The sequence below is a fragment of the Protopterus annectens genome, chromosome 9.part0, assembly GCF_019279795.1.
Source record: "Protopterus annectens isolate FY-2018-M chromosome 9.part0, PAN1.0, whole genome shotgun sequence".
NCBI classification, from domain to species: domain Eukaryota; kingdom Metazoa; phylum Chordata; order Ceratodontiformes; family Protopteridae; genus Protopterus; species Protopterus annectens.
In genome coordinates this window covers 700194168-700217197 of record NC_056743.1, presented here as the reverse complement: position 1 = coordinate 700217197, position 23030 = coordinate 700194168, and the positions used below count along the sequence as shown (strand labels likewise).

At 46.0% G+C, this 23030-nt stretch overlaps 1 protein-coding gene across 1 annotated transcript in view; it reads left to right on the top strand.

Annotated features, from left to right (window-relative positions):
- Positions 1-23030, top strand: part of LOC122810575 (class I histocompatibility antigen, F10 alpha chain-like) — a 316486-nt gene that overhangs the window by 192102 nt on the left and 101354 nt on the right. The window lies entirely within an intron of this gene.

The window sequence follows — 23030 nt, the reverse complement described above, 5'->3', positions numbered from 1 at the left end:
CCTAGGGACACAGGTCGACAGTAATCTGTCATGTGACACTCACAATGCCAATGTGGCTAGGAAGATTGTCGATATTGGACACCGTATCATGAAAGGATTCACATCTACATCAACAGAGGTCACTGTGCCGCTGTACTGTTCCCTTATCAGACCCATAATCTAGTACAATGACTCATATGGGATGTACCGTACGTGACACCTGCAGTGGTTCGGAAGACCTCATAGTTACCCCACCAACAGGATAAAGGGTGTGAAATATATGTCATATGCTGCCTGGCTGTAGACACCCCAGCTGAATGCAGTCACAGACTGCCTACACAGAGGCATTGTATGTCTGTTGTACAAGGCCATGTCCAACACAGGAGTAATGGACATGCTCCACCACAGGAAATCAAAGCTATTGGAGCTGTGAGAGTGACAGATGTCAGCCTCAGCACATAATGAGATAAGATGTGCTGGAGGGACAGATACATAACCCAGAGGCTCCCCACACCCAGAAACAGGATCCCAGTCCATGTTAGGCAGAGCCCCTCACTGACACCCCTCAACAGGAATATTGCCAAGTGGATGGATGATCGTACATGTATACTGGGGGTCCTCACTGTGTCACGACCAGACAGAGGCACAGTGAAGAAATTCATAAATGGCCATAATAGAACATAGCAAGGGGTGGCGAAAGACACACACACTCTGGCTAGGCTTACTAATGGCCTAGGGTGCATAACCTAGTATGAACCCATGAACCTATGAAGATACAAAACATACAGGACACTAAGGATAATCACAAGGCTTACCCAACTGATGGTAGGAACCATGTTGGGCATCCACAGATATGCTCCGAATCACACAGATATTACAAACAACATACCAAACACACACACATATTGCTTACATACAACCTGTCAGGTGCAGTGCAAACACCCCCCCCCCCCAGAGTGCAAAATACCTATCCCAGCAGACTGATGGTCCCCTGACATTGCAGATGCTGAGGTAACAGCCATCATCTGCAAAGCAGAACACACAGCAGCAAAGGTATGTGATGGTGTCCTGGGCTGAGGCCAACATGGACTCCAAGAATAATGGAATGCCAAATCACACTACTGCCCAATGTCAGCCTTACCACAGGATATGTACCCAAAGAGCAGTGTACAACAACAGTGGTCCATCACAACAAAGGTGTTGCCTGAATGGATACTGCAAACTACCACCCCAGGATCCTGACAAGCTTGTTCTGCACAGCTATGGAAAGGATCAGTATGTACCGCAGACAGATGGCTATTGTGGGCCTACTGATACTGGACCCTACACAGTGTGGCTGTCGTAACTGCAGATCCTGCCCCTAAACATGTTTGACCCATTTGAAGCAGTCATTAAGGTCATTGATGAGGGCAATGTGGTCCACACAGTGTAGCTGGACCGTGCACATGCTTCTAGACAATACCGTACGAGTTCAGTATGGATATGTTCACCAGCTTAAATATATACCCCTATGTCAGTACAGGGGTTGCAAACCAGACCAAGGACAGAACTGACATGGTCAGACATGCCGCATCCATGTCAGACTACAAAGCAGATATGAGTGGCATCCCACAAGGCCTGTTCTTGCCCCCCCCATTCTGTATATATGTCCCATAGGTATAGGCCAACATGGAAGGACTGTGACTGAACATGTATGCAGAGGAGTACAAACAGCCCACCATATCCGACCCCCAGATGACACAAGCAACCCACAAAAGGGCCACCTACAAACAGACAACTGGAGCCATAGCCATGTCAGCAAGCTAATTGCAGAACTGTGTATAGACAACCACCGTGGATATACAGTAAGTGCCCACAAATTACCACACAGGTGTTAACCCATGACGTACCTAACATGTAATGTGAGACCTGGGTACAAAAGGTGATAGATATCCTGCACTGGACAAACATGTGGCTGTAGTGTTCGCAGAAACATATACTATATACCCACCCAAACATGAAGGTTGGCAGATGTAGATAAGGGGAACTCACTGTGGCTCTGCAGTCATCCTCCATCAGCGTCACAATTGACTACAATAGCCCCTGTGGGATATACCGCAGCAGACACCCCATTAACTGTAAAGTCCACAACAGTACCCCACCAGGAGTAGCAAAGAGCATGGACAGATGCCATGTGTTGCCTGAGTAAACAAAATGCAGCCCCACACACCGTCATACTGCCCAGCTACAGGCAAGCTGTGCCTGATGTATGAAGCCATGTCCAACCTGGAATCAATGAACATGCTGCACCTTGTACAATCTGAATGGCAGTGAGCTATGCACATGAGAGACCTGAACCCCAGCACTGACATATATAGGACAAGCTGTACAGAATGATCCATAACACAGAAGGCACCCCCAGTCTTCAGTAAACTCCTGGTACAGGTCAGCCAGAGAGTCACATATCGACACCCCTCAAGAGGAATTCTGATGAGTGGATGGGAGATGGTAGGCTAACCCTGGGTATCACTGTTATGTCAGAGGTAGACAGAGGCACAGTATACTAACCATGACATATGTCATGGCAAACTCCAGTTACAATGTGTGTCGATGGACAAACACACCCTGTGACTAGCATCAGAAATGGCCTAGGGAACATTGCTAGTGTTTGCCAATGTACACCCATGTTGTGGAATACACTAGCAATGTTGGACGAGCCTGGTGTAGGTAGTCCATATCTGAACATATTGCAACATGGTCATATGTGCACAACTGGCCCCTATACAGTCTGTTGTGCTCACTATGAAGATGTCAAGCAGTCACAGGACTAAAGCCCAGGATACTGTCCACCACAGTGAAAGTACTGAACCAGTACACTATACGGTACTACAGTGTTAGGTCATTATGAAAGTATGTTGAGAACTGTCTGCAAAGTATCCCATGCAATCCCTGCAGGCACAGTATAATCCCTGTTGTGGCAGACACGAAGCAGTTGGCCAGTTAGTACACAACATGACACCCAACACACAACCATAAACGTGAGATATTGTTGAAGTTCACACACACCCAAATATGTGGTGGACTTCAGAGTGCAACATATGGAAAGCTCACACTGGGCATGCTCGCACACTTTGATAAATGAGGCATATGTCAGACAACATGCCATGGAAAGGCTGAACTGGGCATGCTCACACACTTAGGCCATATCTTCGTTTAGCAGTTGGCTACACATATCTGGTATTTGTACGTGTCAGTCCAGGAACCAACCACAACACAGCCATCTGCCCAGTGCACACAGTAAATGGCTACAGAGACATAAGTGATATAGTGGATCGCCGTCATATGCAAACATCATCCACAGATACACAAGTTGGTCATAGGAACAGGGAATGCTATGGCAATAAAGACCTGCAAACAGTAGAACAGCACAACAAATATTGTGCATCCGACAATTGAACATATGGGTGTAGAGGTCAATACTAGGCTTGTTGCCCTAGGGAATGACAGCTCAGCCAGAGTGTGCTTGGCATCTGCATCCCCAGGACAGTAGGCTACTGTGCCACTGTAAAGTAGGTCACAGAAGGCAACACGTGAGGCAAGTGAGCTGTGCCTCTGTCAAGCAGGGGCTCCGTGGAGGTCCCAGGGATTGAATGTGCTAAGCCACAGCCATGTTGTCGGTGTGTGCTGGGAGAGGGTTGCTGAGGATCTCTGACAGTAGGTGTCTGTCAATAACAGACTGAGGGGAGCCCTATCTGCATTCTCTGGATGATTCCACTGTCAACACTGTGTTGTAATGATTATGTGTGAATGAAGTGCCGTGCCGGAACTGTTCACAGATGTCCTCCCTCTGTGGGCTACAGCTCTGCTATGTATTAGCTCACTCTGTCCATTGTACGGCGCATATATGGCTGGTGTACAGCTGACAGGTGTCTTGTTGTGGAGCAGTCATGGGTATATGTGGGATAGCATGATCAATGCAAACCGTACACATGCTCATAGAATGCAATTGTCAAGGATTATGCTGAGTGGCCAGTATAGTCCCCCAGCATGGGTCCTCTGAAGTCGTCCACCCCAGTCTTCACAAGTGTAGAGTCTGCTTGTGCTAAATACAGTTTGTGTGCTGTGACAGCCTTGCCTGGGGGTGGAGATGGGATATGGATGTCCAGGGAAAGGTGGGTATAGTCAGATATCAACAATGGTGGTCTACCTCTGGTGTGGAACAGTGAGTACCCACGTTGCAGATGGACAGGTGCAATATGTATTCCCCCATGTGGCTGTGGTGTGTGGTTCTGCCATAGCACATGGACCCACAAATTGTAGTGGCTGTAGGGTAAAGTGGTAGAGGCCTGAGTAGTTCTCACACACAATATGCTTGTACCTGATGTTAAAAACTGGAATGGTGTATGTGAACACCTACATATCCCAGCACTATTCCCAGGGAAGCTAAGTGTGTGTCCTGGATGTGGGTGTGGTTTTCTGGACTGGTTGTGTTGTGTGTTACAGGTCCTGTGGTCACAAAGCATGGTATAGAACATAACCTGCCAGTGCGATGTGCATATCGGACCCTGACGTAGGTGGCTGCAAATGCATATATATGCTATTCCCCACCTGACAGGTAGTACTACATGTACATACCTCTGTAGAAATAAAGATGTCAGCACCCTATAAATACTGCAGGTGCAGAGCAGATGCCCAGTAATTCGGATAGTGTGCTCTGCTAATGCGTCTCCCTCAAGTGTCATAATATAGTTAAGTAGGGGTTTGAATCCTGCAAATGCTCAGTGTGTGTGGGTGGATGAGTGGTGTTTGTGTGTGTGAGAGGGAAATGTCCCTTTTGGCAACTGGGAAAACCCACTACAGGATGCACATTCCCCTTTCTAAACACTGATGATGTCAGCACCCTATAAGTACAGCAGGAAAAGGGAAACCTCCCAGTAATGCGAATAGCGCGCTCTGCTAATGCATCCGTCTCAAGTGTCATAACATAGATAGGTAGGGATTTGAATCCTGTAAATGCTCAGTGTGTGTGGAAGGGGTTAGTGTGTGTTCAAAACTGTTTGAAAGAAATATCCCTTTTGCCAACTAGGAGAACACACTGCAGGATGCACATTCCCCTTTCTAAACACTGATGATGTCAGCACCCTATAAGTGCAGCAGGAGAAGGGAATCCTCCCAGTAATGCGAATAGTGTGCTCTGCTAATGCGTCCATCTCACGTGTCATAACATAGTTAGGTAGGAGTTTGAATCCTGTACATGCTCTGTGTGTGTGGAGGGGGTTAGTGTGTGTTCAAGACTGTATGAAAGAAGTATCCCTTTTGCCAACTAGGAAAACACACTACAGGATGCACATTCCCCTTTCTAAACACTGATGATGTCAGCACCCTATAAGTACAGCAGGAGAAGGGAAGCCTCCCAGTAATGCGAATAGTGTGCTCTACTAATGCATCCGCCTCGAGTGTCATAACATGGTTAGGTAGTGGTTTGAATCCTGCAAGTGTGTGTACTTGGATAAGGGGGGTTAGTGTGTGTGCAATTTTGTGTGAGGGAAATGTCCCTTTTGGTAACTGGGAGAACACACTACAGGATGCACATTCCCCTTTCTAAACACTGATGATGTCAGCACCCTATAAGTACAGCAGGAGAAGACAAGCCTCCCAGTAATGCGAATAGCGCGCTCTGCTAATGCGTCCAACTTAAGTGTCATAACATAGTTACTTAGTGGTTTGAATCCTGAAAATAGCAAGTGTGTGTGTTTGGATGAGGGGAGTTAGTGTGTGTGCAATTTTGTTTGAGGGAAATGTCCCTTTTGATAACTGGGAGAACACACTACAGGATGCACATTCCCCTTTCTAAACACAGATGATGTCAGCACCCTATAAGTACAGCAGAAGAAACAAAACCTACCAGTAATGCGAATAGCACACTCTGCTAATGCATCCGTTTCGAGTGTCAGAACATAATTAGGTAGGGGTTTGAATGCTGCAAATGCTCAGTGTGTGTGGAGGGGGCTAGTGTGTGTGCAAGTCTGTATGAGGGAAATATCCCTTTTGGCAACTAGGAGAACACACGACAGGATGCACATTCCCCTTTCTAAACACTGATGATGTCAGCACCCTATAAGTACAGCAGGAGTAGAAAACCTCCCAATAATTCGAATAGCGCACTCTGCTAATGCGTCTCTCTTGAGTGTCATAATATAGTTAGGTAGAAGTTTGAAACCTGTAAATAGCATGTGTGTGTGTTTGGATGTGGGGACTCTGTGTGTATTAAAAACATGTGCTTTTCTGAAATCAGGAGATCACACTACATGATGCACATTACCCTTTCCAAACAGTGAGGATGACAGCACCCTATACATACAGCTGCAGAAGAGACATCTGCCAGTACTCAGAATAGCGCAACCTGCTACAGCGTCACTCTCAAGTGCCATAACATATTTAGGTAGGGGTTTGAAACCTGCAAGTGTGTGTGTGTGTTTGGATGTGGGGAGTTTGTGTGTGTGCATTTCCGTATGAAAAACATGTTTGTTTTGGCAATCAGGAGATCACACTACCTGATGCACATTACCCTTTCAAAATACTGATGATGTCAGCACCCTATAAGTACAGCCAGAGAAGAAAAACTATCTAGTAATCCGAATAGTGCGCTTCGCTAATGCGTCTCTCTCACATGTCGTGACTTAGTTAGGTAGGGGTATGAATCCTGCAATTAGCAAGTGTGTGTGGGGGTAGTAGGGTGTGTGTAAATGCAAGTGTGAGAGAACAGATCCTTTTGGCAAATACTACAATACACCAGATGCTGCATATTCCCCAGTAAACACAGGGGATGTCACCACACTATCAGCACAGCCAAACAGGGCTAGTTGGCTAGTAATGCCAATAGTGCGCTCTGCTACTGTGTCTATTACCATTGTCAGAGTACAGATAGGTATGTTTTGGTAACCCACAACTGCCACGTGTGGTTGTGTCACACATTATGACCTTGTGTGGGTCTTTGTACATAACAATGCATGCCATTGCCTAAACCAGCAATGGCATTGCACACATGTATTTGTGTGACACATACACATAAATACCTGTGACCTGCAGTAGTTACCATGTCTGACACATGCCTCGAGTGGATAAATGGTATTTGCAATGTATGCCAATATGACTGTGTCTTACTGTGCAGGGGCCACATGCGGTATGTGTCTATACAGTGTGGGTGTATATGGTAAAATACCTACAGCAGGGGATACACATCTGGTCTGGGCCATATAGTGTACATGTAGTCGAGGTACAGGTGCTGCATGTTCCCACCTGTTGTGGTAGTGGTAACATGTCATTCCACTGCAATTCTGTGACCACATGCTGTGAACCCTTCAACTAGTGTGTTGTAGCTACAGTAATGCTCACACACAATGTTTGGCTGGATGCAGTCCAGCCATATAAAGACAGTTCTTGAGACTGTCATATTGCCAGTGTTGTTATGGAGGATAGGTGATCTTCCTGTGTATGGCAGGGTTGTGTGTGCCAGGCTATGAACCAGATGGCAGTGCGACACACTGTTAGCTGCACATGATTAGGCCCTGATGCTTTGTGCTGTGCCAACAACCTGGAGGTGTGTGTATCTGTGGTGCCTTGGGATACCACCCCCCTGTCCATGTGTGTTACATGTGTAGGGGATGACAGGCATGGTATGGGTCATAACCTGTCAGTGATGGGTAACACCTGTGAGCCATGAATCAGGACTCTGGTACTGCACAGACATTGCAGTTCACTGTGCTGAGGACAGTGTCCAGTGCATGCATCTTGCGGTGTACACTGCTGTTGTTGTGTAGCAGCACTGTTAGTGTCCTAACCTGTGTGATACCCGCGGAGGTGGCTATGTAAACCGTGTCCTGCAGCATAAGGCAGTATGTGTGTATCAAGGAGCTTTGCCAATATACATCGGGCCATGGGTGTCACATGCAAGATGACCCTTGCACATCATTGTGGCTTCCCTAGCATGTAAGCACATGTTGACAGCCAGCGGATACCCTATGAATGACATTGGAGACTGAGCAGAATGTAGACATACAACACCCTTCCCACATATAGTGGTAGCATACCTGGTGAAGGTATGTTGGCAACCAAGATCAGGCTCGTACTGGCCTGTGCCACATGCTGACAGATCCATTCTATGTTCCCTATCATGTCGTCCAGGGAGGTATGTCTCAGGTCAGCCATAGTGGCATGGTCAATGAGTGAGTCATATGTGTCCATGCCTCTGACTGACCTGTATGCATGTGTTCTGTGGTGGACCATAGTGCCCCTGAGGCATATCACTGTGACCTTCACCAGATACAGCCTGTTGAGCAGGACCCCAGTGCAGCACCCAAGACAGGTACCTGACACGTCTGTAGCAGGTGTGTTGTGTAGCCCTACAGGCTGTGAGTGTGTGGCACACGGATGTGTGACATTTGTGGCATGTGCTCTGTTCCGACGGAACATATGCCTGTGTGCCAGCTGCGGAGGTGTGTGATGCTCAGGCAGGATGCTATTCTGAGTCCCCACGTATGCGCCAGTGTGTTCAGCATGCTGTCAGTGCGTGTCAATGTCTGACTTGTATTGTAGTCACTGTAATATTCTTTATTTATTTATTTATTTATCTTACATTTGTTGACCAGGATAGTCCGACTGGATGCATGTCCATTTTCAGCGGAGGCCCGGGGTGAAAAGCTCCAAGGGTAAGCAGATACAGCATTACATAATACCAGCATTACATATTACAAACAGATTATTTACAGAGATTACATAAGTAAGCAAGTTAAACAAGTTCCACAGGTTAAAGTTAGTCCTGAGCACAAGTCAGGATTAAATTAAATTACACAGTAAACTGGTTAACAGATTTTACACATTCGAGTTAGCCAGGCTTGATACATTGACATAGCCAGTTAAGTGACAAATGTTGTTTGAGTCTAGTTTTAAATTGACCTAAGGTGGAAAGTAAGGTAATATCAGCTGGAAGTGAGTTCCAGGATCTACTTACAGAGTTTGCAAAGAGAGAATCACCGGCTGTGTTATTAATTTTGCTAGTCTGAATTAGTAGTTTGTTAGAGGATCAAAGCGGTCTAGGATTGTTATAGGGGGTGATAATATATTTAAGTGCAGGAGTATTGTCTGGATTATAGAGGAATTTATAGGCCATAATCAGTTGGTTATACTGTAGTAGGCTAGGTAGTTCAAGCCAACCAAGCTGATTTAGATTGATGCAATGATGTGTCCTAAAAGGCAGCCCAGTGGCAAACCTGGCAATGTGGTTGTAGCAAATTGAGTGTTTGTTAAGGACAGTCTTGTTCATATTCGAGAGTAGAGGGGATGCATACAGAAGGGTTGAAAGAAGGTGTGAGTGAGCTATGGCAAATTTAGCTGGAGGGGTTAGGAAGGCCTTTATTCTGTAAAGTGACCCTAGTTTTTATTGATGGTTTTGATAGTTTGGTTAACATGTAGGTCACATTTGAGATTATTGTCTATGATGACACCTAGTAGTTTAGTAGATGGGTCAGGGGAGATTATTGTGCCATCATTTGATTTTATGGTAAAGGTGAAAGCGGTAGACCTACGTGTTGGTGAAATAACAGCAGTTTAGTTTTTTTGGGATTTAGGATCAGATGATGTTCAAAAAGCCAGTTTTCTATTGTATTAAAGGTGGTCTGGGTAGCTGACCATAACTCTACTGGAGATGTGGCTGAGGAAATCAGAGTAGAGTCATCAGCATATTGGATACAGCTGACTTTTGGGATGACAGTATAAAGGTCGTTAATGACAATGGAGAACAGCAAGGGCCCTAGTATAGAGCCTTGTGGTACTCTGAGGGTGTTAGGTAGAAGGTTAGAGAGTTTGTTCTGCCAGAGGCCAGCCTGCTGTCGACCATTCAGGTAGGATTGAAACCACTGGAGGGCTCCAGTATCTAGACAGAATGTTTGCAGGGTGTGGATTACAAGTTGGTGATCAACCATATCGTATGCCTTGGAAAGATCCAAAAAGAGGGCTGAGGATATATAATTATTGTTGCGATTATGGTTTATGGTGTTAGTAAAGGCTAGGAGGCCTGAAGTAGTGCTGTGATGAGGACGGAAACAATGCTGAGTGTCTGACATAAGGCGATTTTGGATTAGGTGGTGCATGAATTGTCTATGAATACATTCTTCCATAATCTTTGCAAGTGGAGAGAGTATAGCTAATGGCCTATAATTGGAGAATTCAGTAGAGCTGCCTCCTTTGTGAAGTGGGATTACTTAGGATATTTTACAGATGGTGGGAAATTTAGCTTCTACCATGGTTCGTTTGATTAGTTTTGAGATGGGGTAAGCAATAGCATCAGCTGATTTTTGTAGGTACTCGGCAGGGAGTTGATCAGCAGAAAGTGTAGTGGGTTTTAATTTTTCAATCAAGGTACGGATAAGTGAAGTGGCGACTGGTTGGAAGCTGAACGCAAGTAGGTTTTTAGGGGTGCTACTTTCAGGACCAGGGGAGCTAGGAGGTAGTTGGCTAGCTAGGGCTTGAAATGTCTCAGTAAAGAATTGGTTAAAACTATCAGAAACATCTTCAGGGGTTTTATCAATAGTAGCAGCAGGGATTGGGGTTGAAGTTTGTCCAGGATGTAGTATATATGACAGGCCACCTGACAGGGTATGGCATTACTGGGTTCAGAGAGCTCAGTCCCCAGATTGGCTGTGTGGTGTCATCCCACACATGTGTTGTACGTTCCTGGCCAAGGGTGATGGCTGACTGCATACATGTGGCAGCTGTGACATTGCAACATGACTCACATAAACCACAACTGGACCATACAGGTGATTCACAGGTTACCTTTGCACATGCTACCCTAGTAGTGTGATTGCCATGGTGAGTACCAACACATAGGACCAATGGGGAACAACATACTGAAGGTGTGTATGTGTGGGTGTACTGCTACTGTTTCATAGCACTGGCATATATGACTGCACACGTGGGTAAATGCCAGGTAAGACATGTGCAATGTGTCACAGGCAACGTACATGCGTACAGGACAGACAGTGACGTTCTGTCATGTGTAAACTTGACATACGTATCATACGCTATGCAGATGTCACTAGGAGTCTACAGAAGCACTGTAACTCTGCATTGCAGGTGTAAGCAGTGTTCCAGGGAACCCCAAGCAAACATGCATGCAAACAAAGCTACAGTAAGCAGGGCTGGAAGTAGTGCATTGTACAACAAAGAAGGGGTAACAATAACAGTAAGTAACAATGCAAATATGTAGGCAATATCAACATGTACCCAGGAATACACAGCGCAGATGCCCATGGTAGAACTGATATTATGTCATAGTTAATTGTGATTTGGATTACATTGGTACTGCACACATATCAACATGCGCAAACATCCACATTGCATAGTCGTTGTGGGCAACTTGACACCATTACTGTACATGTCCACCATTGCATATCACTACCTGCGTTAGCTTCCCCCCTGTGCTACCCATGTATGCGGCTATCTGTTGACATCCTTACCACCGGCATGCAATTATGTGCAGCTGTTACACTTTGATATGTACTATGGGTGCAGATAACAATTCAGGACATTCATACGGTTACTGCATCAGGCATGCTGGGATATACACACAGTCATAGCAGCACACTGTACTGTTACCAACATGATACTACTAATACACTTCTATGTAGTCACCCTGTGCATCAGCAACGTGTTTACCTGTTCCCGCAATGATGTTGGAAGTTGCAGGAGGTGGCACAGTGTCATCATATGCACAGGGTGTGAATTCGGTATGCCTGAGTCAGCCACTGATACCACCAATTGACATGTGTGTGTATGTGTGTTGGTGAGGGGCAGCAGTACAGGGTGGGGCAGTGTTGGTGCAGTGTGTGCGTGTATGTGTTCGCTCTAGGTGTTAACATTTCGCATGTGTGTATGCATGCACACAGTTCCACCTCATGGCTGCCATATACAGGGGTTTGTGGACAGCCACAGACTGCACCTGGCAGGTCATACAGATCAGTGTCTGTGGGCACGGACATGGTACCTGTGCCTGGCAGGGGTGCTACGGACCGTATCCAGTACTAAGCCAGACTGGGTACTGTCATCAGAAGTGGGAGTGCGTTGACTGGACACAGGTCCCTGTTGGGACTGTCCAGAGCCACGTGCATGTGGTCTCCTGGGGCGTTCCGATGACAGCACAGACCCAGCATTGCTGAGGCTGCTGCTGGCACTATGAAGCGCGGGCCTGTTGTCATCCGCTCCGACTGCCAGCTGCTGCTGTTGCTGGCATACGGCCATGTCGACGCCGCAAACGCCCACCATTGCCCTGGCTCATGGACATTTGGTTGTGGAACTGCTGCAATATGTCCCCACAAGATCTGTCTATGACATCGGTGAAATTAAGGATAGCATCCGCGATGTCACGCATACCATCAGTCATGGCTGTGCGACATGCTCTCAGCTCCCTCAGACCCTGTCTGGTGTACCTTTCCATATGTGACTGTGCCTGCATGACAGCCCGAAACATAGCTGAGGTTGACAGACCTCTTTGGGCACCTCTGCCAGAGGCAGTACGCCCACGGATGCTCCCACGAGAACCCATGGGCAACTGTCTGTGTGGTACCAACGGAGGACCCTGCCTATGGCTGCTGTGTGGGGACACATATGCCACAGTTACCACATTACCCTGGTTAATGCCCACTGTATCCTGTCCATCACCTAGGGACAATGGTGACAAAGGATGTACTGGCAGGATGACTGTGCGCAATGATGGGGTTGGCAGCTGTGTACTGTCAATTGGCTGACCAATGGCGGACCCTGACACACCTTCCTGTACCATTACACAAATATCATCATTACCAGTACCTGTGGCACCAGATTCAGGTTCCCTGCTGCAGGACACCAGAGCAGCACCAGAACCTGTGGGAGGAAGACAGGAAACATAGTTTACAGTCTCCACACATTGTTACCAGTGATGCACTTATGCACACATGCACACATGGACACATGCACACATGCACACATGCACACATGGACACAGGCACACATGGACACAGGCACACATGCAGACATGCACACGTGGACACATGCACACAGGCACACATGCACACATGCACACAGGCACACATGCACACATGCACACATGCAGACATGCACACGTGGACACATGCACACATGGACACATGCACACATGCACACGTGGACACATGCACACATGGACACATGCACACATGCACACGTGGTCACATGTACACATGGACACATGCACACATGCACACGTGGACACAGGCACACATGCACATGTGGACACAGGCACACATGCACACATGCACACATGCACACGTGGACACAGGCACACCTGCACACATGCACACATGGGCACAGGCACACCTGCACACATGCACACCCCGCAGTATACACACAGAGCACTACTGAGTTACACTACTGTTACTAGCACTATCAAGACTATTATAGATATTGTTAAACACACTCACCAGCATGGATGGCCTGCCTTGCTGTAACCCCGGAGGGACCTGCAGAAATGATGAGATTAATGTCAGTGGGCACAACTGTGCCATTGATATTGCATATGATACAGTGCAGTAGTACACCAGTTGCCTTTCACACGTCAGCTGCTGATATTGCCAGTATCACACATGCACAATTACATACTATGATGACAGATACATACCACGGACACACCTTACACATGCATAAACTAACAGTGTACAGAACAGTCAAGTGTACATATGGCATATTACCTGCACGCTCCATGTCGTGCTGCTGTGTGGATCCAGCCTCCATCATGATGCAGGTGTACTGCTGTTGCTGTTCCGGGCTGGAGCCACAACACTTAGGAGTAGCCCCTCCAGTCTGGTGAGGGGGGGATGTGTGGCCACCCGACCTCCTGTGGCAACCTGTTGCCTGTGGATATCTGATGCACGCTGATGGACACTTCTGATTAAATCACTGCAGTGATGTCGTACCTGCTCATATGTCCTATTATGCGTGCCAATATCATTTACCCTACGGACAAGGTCTTGCCACAGTGCAGCCCTCTTCTGCTGATTCTGACTGGTGCGGGAAAACAGGATGTCATACTCCCGCACCAGGCTCTGGTGTATCTCCTCATCTTCTGCTGCAGTGTAGGTGGGATTACGCTGATGGGCCATCTCCCTGGAAGAGAACACAAACAGGATATCAGCAGACTATGTCAGCAATATATGGCACACATACTATACATGATACTCATGTGTCGTGATATACTACTACTCCCATATGTTGCATGTGTGTGTGTCGTGGTGGATACACAAGTACATGGCCAGATATCAGTGCTCAGCCAACACCTGTGCAACAATACCTGCCACATTCCACACAACATAGTAGCATGCCCCATCGGTCAGCACACACTGACAGGTCCAATTCACAACCTCACTCTGGGGGTTCAGCCCAAGGTACTGTATGTGGGACGCCATCCACTAGTGTGATGTGGACACAAGTTACTTGGCCTGGATATACATATCCCACCACCACCACCAGCACAGTAGGCCACTTTGATATGTATGTGATTAGACAGTTATTCACTTGTTAGGACTGAGATGGTATCCATGCAGCACACTGGGCCAGTGGAAGCCACAACCCACACTGCTGACCCCTTTGCAAATGCTTACCACAGACATGCCACAGATTGCATGGAACTTGCACACACATTTCTAACCCAGACCCTATGCACAAAGGTTAGGCATCCTGTCCGGTGGACCCCAGACAGAGGCAGATTGTATAACAATAGCAGGAGGCTACTGCAGGACAGAGCAGATTCACATCAAGGGAAGGCATCTGTGGTCAGCACTGGTACTACGCTACGGTGCCTCATAACAATGGCCACAGCCTACTCTGGGAGGGAAATGGCCACAAACACTATGGATAACCACAAGACCTTCTTCAGTTATGTTACACATATGGACCAAATGCCTCAGATATGCTCTGTGTTAATACACACCTACTTAACATTCACCAAACACACAGATATTGGCAACATTCTTGCAGACAGGTTCGGTGCACGATCCCCCTCCTTCTCTCCCACCAGTTGAAATAGTTATCACAGCTGTATGTAACCTCCCTATCATCTCACATGTCCAGGTGAGGGCCGCCCTCAGCAAAGCAGAACACACAGCATCACTGTGACCTCATGGTATCCCTGGATGTGTGCTACCTGCACTCCAAGAGGACATACAACCGCATATAAGACTGATAATTTATCTTGGCCGTACTACAGGATATGTACCTGGACAGTGGCATACAGCAACAGTGGTCCCACACAACTAAGGAGGCACCTCGACTGACCCTGGGAACTACCACATCATATGCATAACCGGCCTGGTCTGCTAAGCTATGGAATTATGCAATATGGGATGCATATGCAGTGATATCGGGTACCTGCAGACACTTGTTCCCAGCCAGTGTGCCTTTGTGATGGGCTGATCCTGCGTTTTGAACCTGGCTGACCTTTCAAAGCAGTCAATACAGCCATTGCTAAGGGCACCGCACAGACAACTGCTGCCAGGATCATGGCCTAACACTGATTGACATGTAATGTATAGTCATCCCCTTTTGGTGGAACTACGTACACACAACATATCACATGGACATACCTATAGATACAGACCTATGACACATTTGGAGGGTTCACAGTATGCACACTATTAACCTGCTACTTTGCATTACCTGTGTTTGTCGCAGCTGGTTGCGTTACCACTGCTTCTGATTCCTGCTGCTACTGTCACTGCTGACAGCTTAGAGTCACAGTGTGTAGCGTGTTTTTTTTTGTTTTTTTTTTCTCTCTGTCTCGGTTTGTCTCTCTCCCTCTGTCTGCTTCCAGACAGTGCAATGAATGTATTGCATGTGTGGAGTGTTAGTACAGGATTCTTTTGTAGGTATCTGCATAGGTCCATGTGATGGCCTCTGCACCAATTGTAAGTCAGTATTTGCTAATTGCATACAGCCAGTTGTGTACTGATTGCAGTTCTCATTGTGATTTCAGGACAGTGCTATAAAAGGGTATTTGAGATAGGCGTTGCCCTTTCAGATTGTAAGGGCGGGGACCATGCTGGTATGCTGTGGACACTGTTCTGTGAGTGTAAAGGTTAGTATCTCTCTCATGATTCAGGCTGTGTTGTAGATTCACATTTCTCCATTCCTCTCTCCTGTTCCCTGTAGTAAGTGTGTATGCACAATGACACCTACAACTATATATATATATATATATTTATATATATATATATGTACATATACATACATTTATATATGTACATTAACTGACATTATTACCTACAAGCTACCAACTAGCATGGCTGTTTCTGTTCACACACTACTATTATGGGAATCCAGTAGTTTTGACAGTAATTCTAAATGACATGCTTTGGGTACTACACATCCTTTATTCCCTTTACATTCATCCCTACTATTACATGTTATATTTATTTTAGCACAATGCTCTTGTGTAAGAGTCATGGCTTAGTTGTAGGTCATACAGACTACTGTTTCCAAGGTACTGGGTTCGGGACTGACAGTGGGATTTTATTTTGCTTTTGAACTGAGTACAGGACCTGTCAATCAAAGTGACTAAGGCACTTTTAAGCAGTTGTAACCGGGTTAGCACTGGTTTGCGTGGAGCTCACGCATGCGCACTGGCGGTTAGCTCTGCGCACACCCGCTTAAAACTGCTTAACAGTGCTTACTCTGGCGCACACCCGCGCTATTTTCTTTGAAAGAAATGAAAATGGGGAGACAGGAAAGTGGTGAAAAAGGGTCACAAAGAGGGTAAGACAGTAGGGAAACAAGCTTGGGATTTGCAGGAGGGATGTAGGTAAGGCCCATAGCTGCCCATTTCTTCATCAGCAACAGCTGTGCATATGTATGTAATTTGGTGTGACATTTGAAACCTTCCACCCCTGAGAGAGGTGTCAGGCCAACAATAATACTTGTTGTACAGCCAATTGTAATTGATAGTTTCCATGTCCAGCAGACATGTGTGCGGAATGGGCAGCTATGTATGGGGCATCATTTTTTTGTGGGTACAGAGTGCCCCTTTTTTTTTTCAGGTGAGAGTGGTATGTCAGGTGAAGGAAGTCGGTACAGCTGGGGAGGTAGGTTGGGTAGGTAAACAGACAAGACAAACAAGACGCATACAGGGCGTGTATGACACGTGTGGGGGTTACACAATTGACGGGACGGAGGTTTGGATATCCAGAGCCCATGAGCCCACAGATGGCAATAGTGGAACTGATATCCCCACCCATAGGCAGTTGCCACTGTTCCTTCACTGTCCAGGTCGGGGCTGTGCTGGGGGCTGTGTAGGCTGGGCAACAGGCATGCCCGTAAGTTGTGCCACCCGTGCCTCAAGCTGGCGTAGGGGCTCGAGAACAGAGTCCTGAATCTCCCTACGCACCGCAGTCCGGATGCTACGGAGGGTGAGTGGTGGTTCTCCTCCGGCCACACTTGCAGAGGGGGGGAGAGCCCCATCCCCTGCAGCGTTTCCACCCGCAGGTGGCACAGGGCCACCGGAGGAGGGTCCAGACTGGGCACTAGTGCCAGGTGCACTCGCCAGCTGAGTTGGGAGAGGTGGGTCCGCTGGAACCCGCCTTCCCTGTCGTCCTATGTTTTGCATTATGTCATGACAGTTTGGGTTAGTGACATATAATACCATTCACAATTAGTTGTAACAGCATGCATTAGTATTCCCATTAACCAAACACCCAGATATTCACACCATTGAACAGCTAGCATAACACATGCATAATTTGAACAGCAATACACAGTCCAACAACATGCAGGGTTGATTGATGGTAACAGGCCATCAGGTTTAAATGTATGAACAGGGCAGATGCATCAATGGACATGCAAATATATATGACCCAACACGACAAATGTCCAGGGGTGTTAATTGTGATTGCACATACCATTTTCACGTGGAATGGGTTATATGTGGTTATAGGGTGGGGTGAAGAAAATAATATTAACACCTTCGAATACCAATACATATGCTGTACATTTCTAATAGCTGCACATATATACACACTACTGTTCTAACTACAGTTTCCAATATGATAACTACTTCAACTTGGTGATAGGACTGTTACTGCAACATCAATATACATTTTATTGTTCTTCATACACATTCATATCTAGCTTTGTTCAGCTACATCATCCTGCTACATTTGCTTTATATGGCTATAGACAAGTGTAGATGTTTGGTATATCAGACAATCATACTATCTGCATATTGCAGACTGAGAGCAACATATCCAGATTTTGGGATACACATTCCAGATGCAGCAACACTTTGAACAGAATTTGCTGTTTGGTTTGGATTCTCACATGCATTTCATTCTGTACTGACTGCAGTATACTTTATTCAGGGGTTATTACTACTGTATTGCTGGATTCATGACACTTTCTCACACTCTCTCACTTGTTTTCATTTTACTATTCAGGATGATACTTACTTCTAGGTTTTATTGACATGTTTTACCTGTAGTTATTACAATCCTTTCCAGCAGTCTCACTTCTGTCATGTTTCAGTATTTCAACAGGGATATATTTCACACATGTGATCTCATCATCTTCTGCAGCTATACATTTCAGCCTGCTGCAAGTTGTGTACTATTTTCTTACAGGTGGGGCATTTTTATTTCAGAATTTATGTCAGACATTTTCATTTTTCTGTTTGGCTTACAGGCTGCAACACACTTTTGTAATCAAGCAATACTTGCAAACACTTTCACACTGTTACTTGCACATTTTATTACTTAGTGACTACACTGCACTCTTTTGCTGACTGTCATACTTTTATATTTCTTTACAGTTACTGGTAGTGGATTACTGACCTGCCTGGTGGCGCAACCGCACCAGCCTATCGCCATAGGCTCTGCGGTTCGCAGAACGGACACCTGCAGCTGTAATATAAATGAAGTAATATTGGAATACACATCTCCATAATATCAGCTAGTTTAATTTCTTACATACATAATTAAATGTAACTTACTCAGTAGTGGGGCATTGGGCATTTGCCGGGCCTCCTGGATCCAAAGGTTCAATTGGTCCTGCTTGCGTCTCTTCAGGTCCACATGGTGGTGACGGACCTGCTCACCAGTCCTTGGAATCCCTGTGGCACTGGTGAGATCATGAGCCAATCGGTCCCACGTCTCAGCCCTATATGCTCCCCACAGGACCTGGCCCTGCATGAGTTGGGCCTCATGATTGTGGACTAGGAGCCAGACCATGTACCTGGACTCCTCAACGCCCCACCTCTGTGCTCGAAAGCAACTACCCTCTCCTACTCCTGTCATTCTGGCTGCAGTTCAGTTCTACAATCATTTATGTTGTGTATTCCCGCCTATGGGGCTTATATAGTCCGTTTTTCCCGCACATATCTGTGATTGGCCATTTTGGAATTGTATAAACTTCAGTAAACCTGCATTGTCATGCTCCAGTTTGTGTTCATTCCTATATATTAGCTATTATTGCATTTATAGGTACTGCTGTCATGGCTTAGTGGTTCAGTACCTTGACTATGGTGTATAGTATCCTGGGTTCGAACCTGGCCACTACTTTTTATTTTTTATGACTGTCTAGACAAGTTGAGGGGTGTGTCTGTGTAAAGGCAGTTTTGATACGGCTTGCTCAATGTTGCCCGTCGGTTAGCTTGTTTGCGTGGTGCGCAGCTCCGCGCAAACTGGGTACGCTGGTTTAAGCCTCATTTAGCTATCAGCACGCATATTACGCTCAGCTCAGTTAGGGGCACATAGATTTAACGTGTTAAACTACTGCTCAGCTACGGGCACTCATTTTGCACCAGTTAAAGCACTGCTCACCTACGGGCAGATGCACTCACCCTGTTAAACTGTAGCTCAGCTATGGGCACATCTGGCATTTTTTATTGTTTTGTTACCTCACATTTCTTCAATATAAATGGGCTATTTCATTACATTTTACATAAAATGTGATTTTATGTGTACATATTTGTCAGGGACTTGTTTCGTGCTTATTTTGCTAAAAATAAAAATTGGTGTTGTGTGGGGCTCGAACCATGAATGCCTGCTCTTCAGCCAACATCTCTACCGCTACGCTATTGCTTCTTGGCTTACTTTGCATATTTAGTTCTTATATGCTTTCCCACTGACTGCTAACTGCAGCTGCGCTTACGGGCACACCAGCAAACGAAAGCACTCACGGTTAAACATCTTTACAATTAAAAAAAAATTATGTGATGTTCATTTGTACATTTTATGTTCGTAGTCTGTGGGGACATGTGTTGTGTTGTGTTTATTCACATTTCCATGGACTCTGTCGTGGGTGTTTACTTTGGGCACTTTTACTTTTCTGGGGGCGTGTCCGCTTACAGGGCTCGGCCTACGGACACACCCCCTACTGTCTTACACGGACCGTGTTAGCCTTAGGTGTTATTCAGCATGCCCTCATGAATATGCAGAGCATGCTGACATCACTCCGTTTAACTGCAGCCTCCGTGTATGAGTTATAACTCTTACACAGAGGCTTCGTGAATCCTGCCCGAAATCTTTCAGTATCAGTCAAAAGGAAGGCCAATGATTACATATTATTTAGAATGAAGAGTACAAATGTTACCCCCCCCCCCATCTTTGGAAATCATTTGTGATATGTAGTAAAGCTTTTTCATTGCATTTCTGTTCATCAGTCATAAAATAGTTGCTTCTAGAAATTGGTGTGTGTAGGGTTGGGGGATGAAGGTGTCTCTCTTTCTCCTATTTGTTTCCTGGTACCAGGTATATCAAGTTAATCCTGCAGGGGTACACAGTTTCCACTAGATCTGATAGCTTTGAAAATTAAAATGTTTATTTTTCTTTAAACTGTGAGCTGTGTGGTTTACAAAAAAAGAAAAGGTCTATAATAGCATTTAAACAATAATGAATGGAATGAAAGGCTTGCCAGACATTCTTTCATGTATTTTTTATTGACCAGGAAAATTCAACTGAGTGGAGCACAGTGTAGATGGAGGTTGTGTGAGTGCATGCACATGTGTGTCATCATCAACCCTCTTTTCCCATTTTCTACATAGGGTCGGTGTGTCAGGTCAACTGTTGCCACCTATCTCGAGTCACTGTCACTTTCACACCTTATTCAACAGTCATGCCTGACTGTCTCAGGTCTTCTCTCTTAAAATTCATCCAGCTGTTTGCTGGACATCCTTGTTTCCTCTTATCTTCTTGACTAAATTATCTTGTGCTTTTCTGCACATTTGCTCAAACCTCCATAATGTGTTTTCAGCAGTTGGAGCTATTTTAGCTTTTGCTTTAATATCATCATTCCTTCGCCTGTGTCATGGTATACATCCTACCACACTTCTCAGGCACTTCTCCATAATATCTAGCTCCTTTCACTGCTCTGTCTTCCTTGTTTTAGTTCATAGGTTCATATATTCTTAGATGTGTACTAGGATAACAACCCCAGGGGTCTTTAAGAAGCCTAGCCAAGCACCACAACTGTATCCCTCAAGTTTATGTGCTTTAGAGTTTCTTGTAAGGGGTATATGTAAGCTAGAGCAATGTTTATGGGCTGCTTCTTTCCATTAGAGACATAGGTGCTACACCTGCAATATACATTATCTTCAGTTTCCCATCTATTGGTCCAAGTTTCTGTTGAATAGGATTAAGGAAGAGCTCTGTTTCAAATGGATGGGAAGCCTGTTACTGAGAAGGGGAATTATCTAAGATACATACCTTATCCTTCAACATATACTATTTATGTTGCAAGCAAAGTTTAAGTCCCTAAATTGAGTAATTCTGATGCTGATAGTTTTGCAGATATGCAAAAGGTCCATCAGAGTGGATTCCAAGGATGCCTTGTATGCTAGGCATAGATCAACTTTCAACAGTCTGTAGGAAAGAGAGTAAAGAGATAGGGCTTTGTAGTGATCTGCACAGGACATGCTGTTTACACCTTGTATTCTTTTTGTGAGACACTCTCTGGATGTTCTTGTTATTGCATGTGCCTGGTCAAGAGCATACTGAAGGGGAAGCTCAAGGTGACCAACAGTCCCAGTTTTTCCAGGACAGTCCCAGTTTGGAAGTCTCTGTCCCGGAATCCCAAACATTGCCTTTGGGATACAGAAATGTCCCAGTTTAGACCGCTCTGCCTGAATGGTGACTTGGCTTTCAAGGGTGGCCAGTCCTCCTGCTTCCCCATACTAAGCAGCTCTGGGGACTTTGCGATTTTTTGGGGATGCCATTGGGTATGGGGTAAGGTCAGATGCCTTCGCCCTGGCAGGAGCCTTGCAGGTCCTGCTGCCATCAGTCAGTCAATCCCTAAAGGACTTCCATCATGGGGGTTCTGCTTGACCCTACTTACCCAGGCAGGAGCTCTCCAGGTCCTACACCCATCTGCCTGGTGCTCTCATACTGACTTCTGTCAGGGCTAAACCCTACAGTCCTCCCCTTCGACCTGGCCAAGAGACCTTCCCCAGCTGCGGCCCCCCCATAGGTTCATAGGTTCATACTAAGTTATCTGCCCTAGGGCATTTATAAGCCTAGCCAGAATGTGTTTGGCTTTCGCCACCCATTTCAAATTAATTTTGCTATGCCCTGTTTCGAGGTTAGTATACTCTGCCTCTGTCTAACAATGACACAGAAGTGATACCCGGGGTAAACCTACAATCTCCCATCCACTCATCAAGATTACTCTTGAAGAGAGTCAATGAGGGACTCTGCCTAACCTGGACTGGGATTTTATTCCAGAGTGAAGGGACCCTTTGGGTTATGAATCTGTCCCCCCAGCATGTCCTATTTATTTCAGTGCTGAGGTTCAAGTCTCTCGAGCACGTAGCTCGATGGGATTTGGATTTTCTGAGGTGCAGCATGTCCATTAATTCTATGTTGGACATGGCTTTATACATCAGGCACAGATCGCCTCTGAGCAGGCGGTATGCCACTGAGTAGAGCTGGAGTTTCTTTAACCGGGCAGCATATGGCATCTGTTTGAGCCCTTTGATCCTCTTGGTGAGGTACTTTTGGGGTCTTTCCAATTGCTGCAGGTGTCTG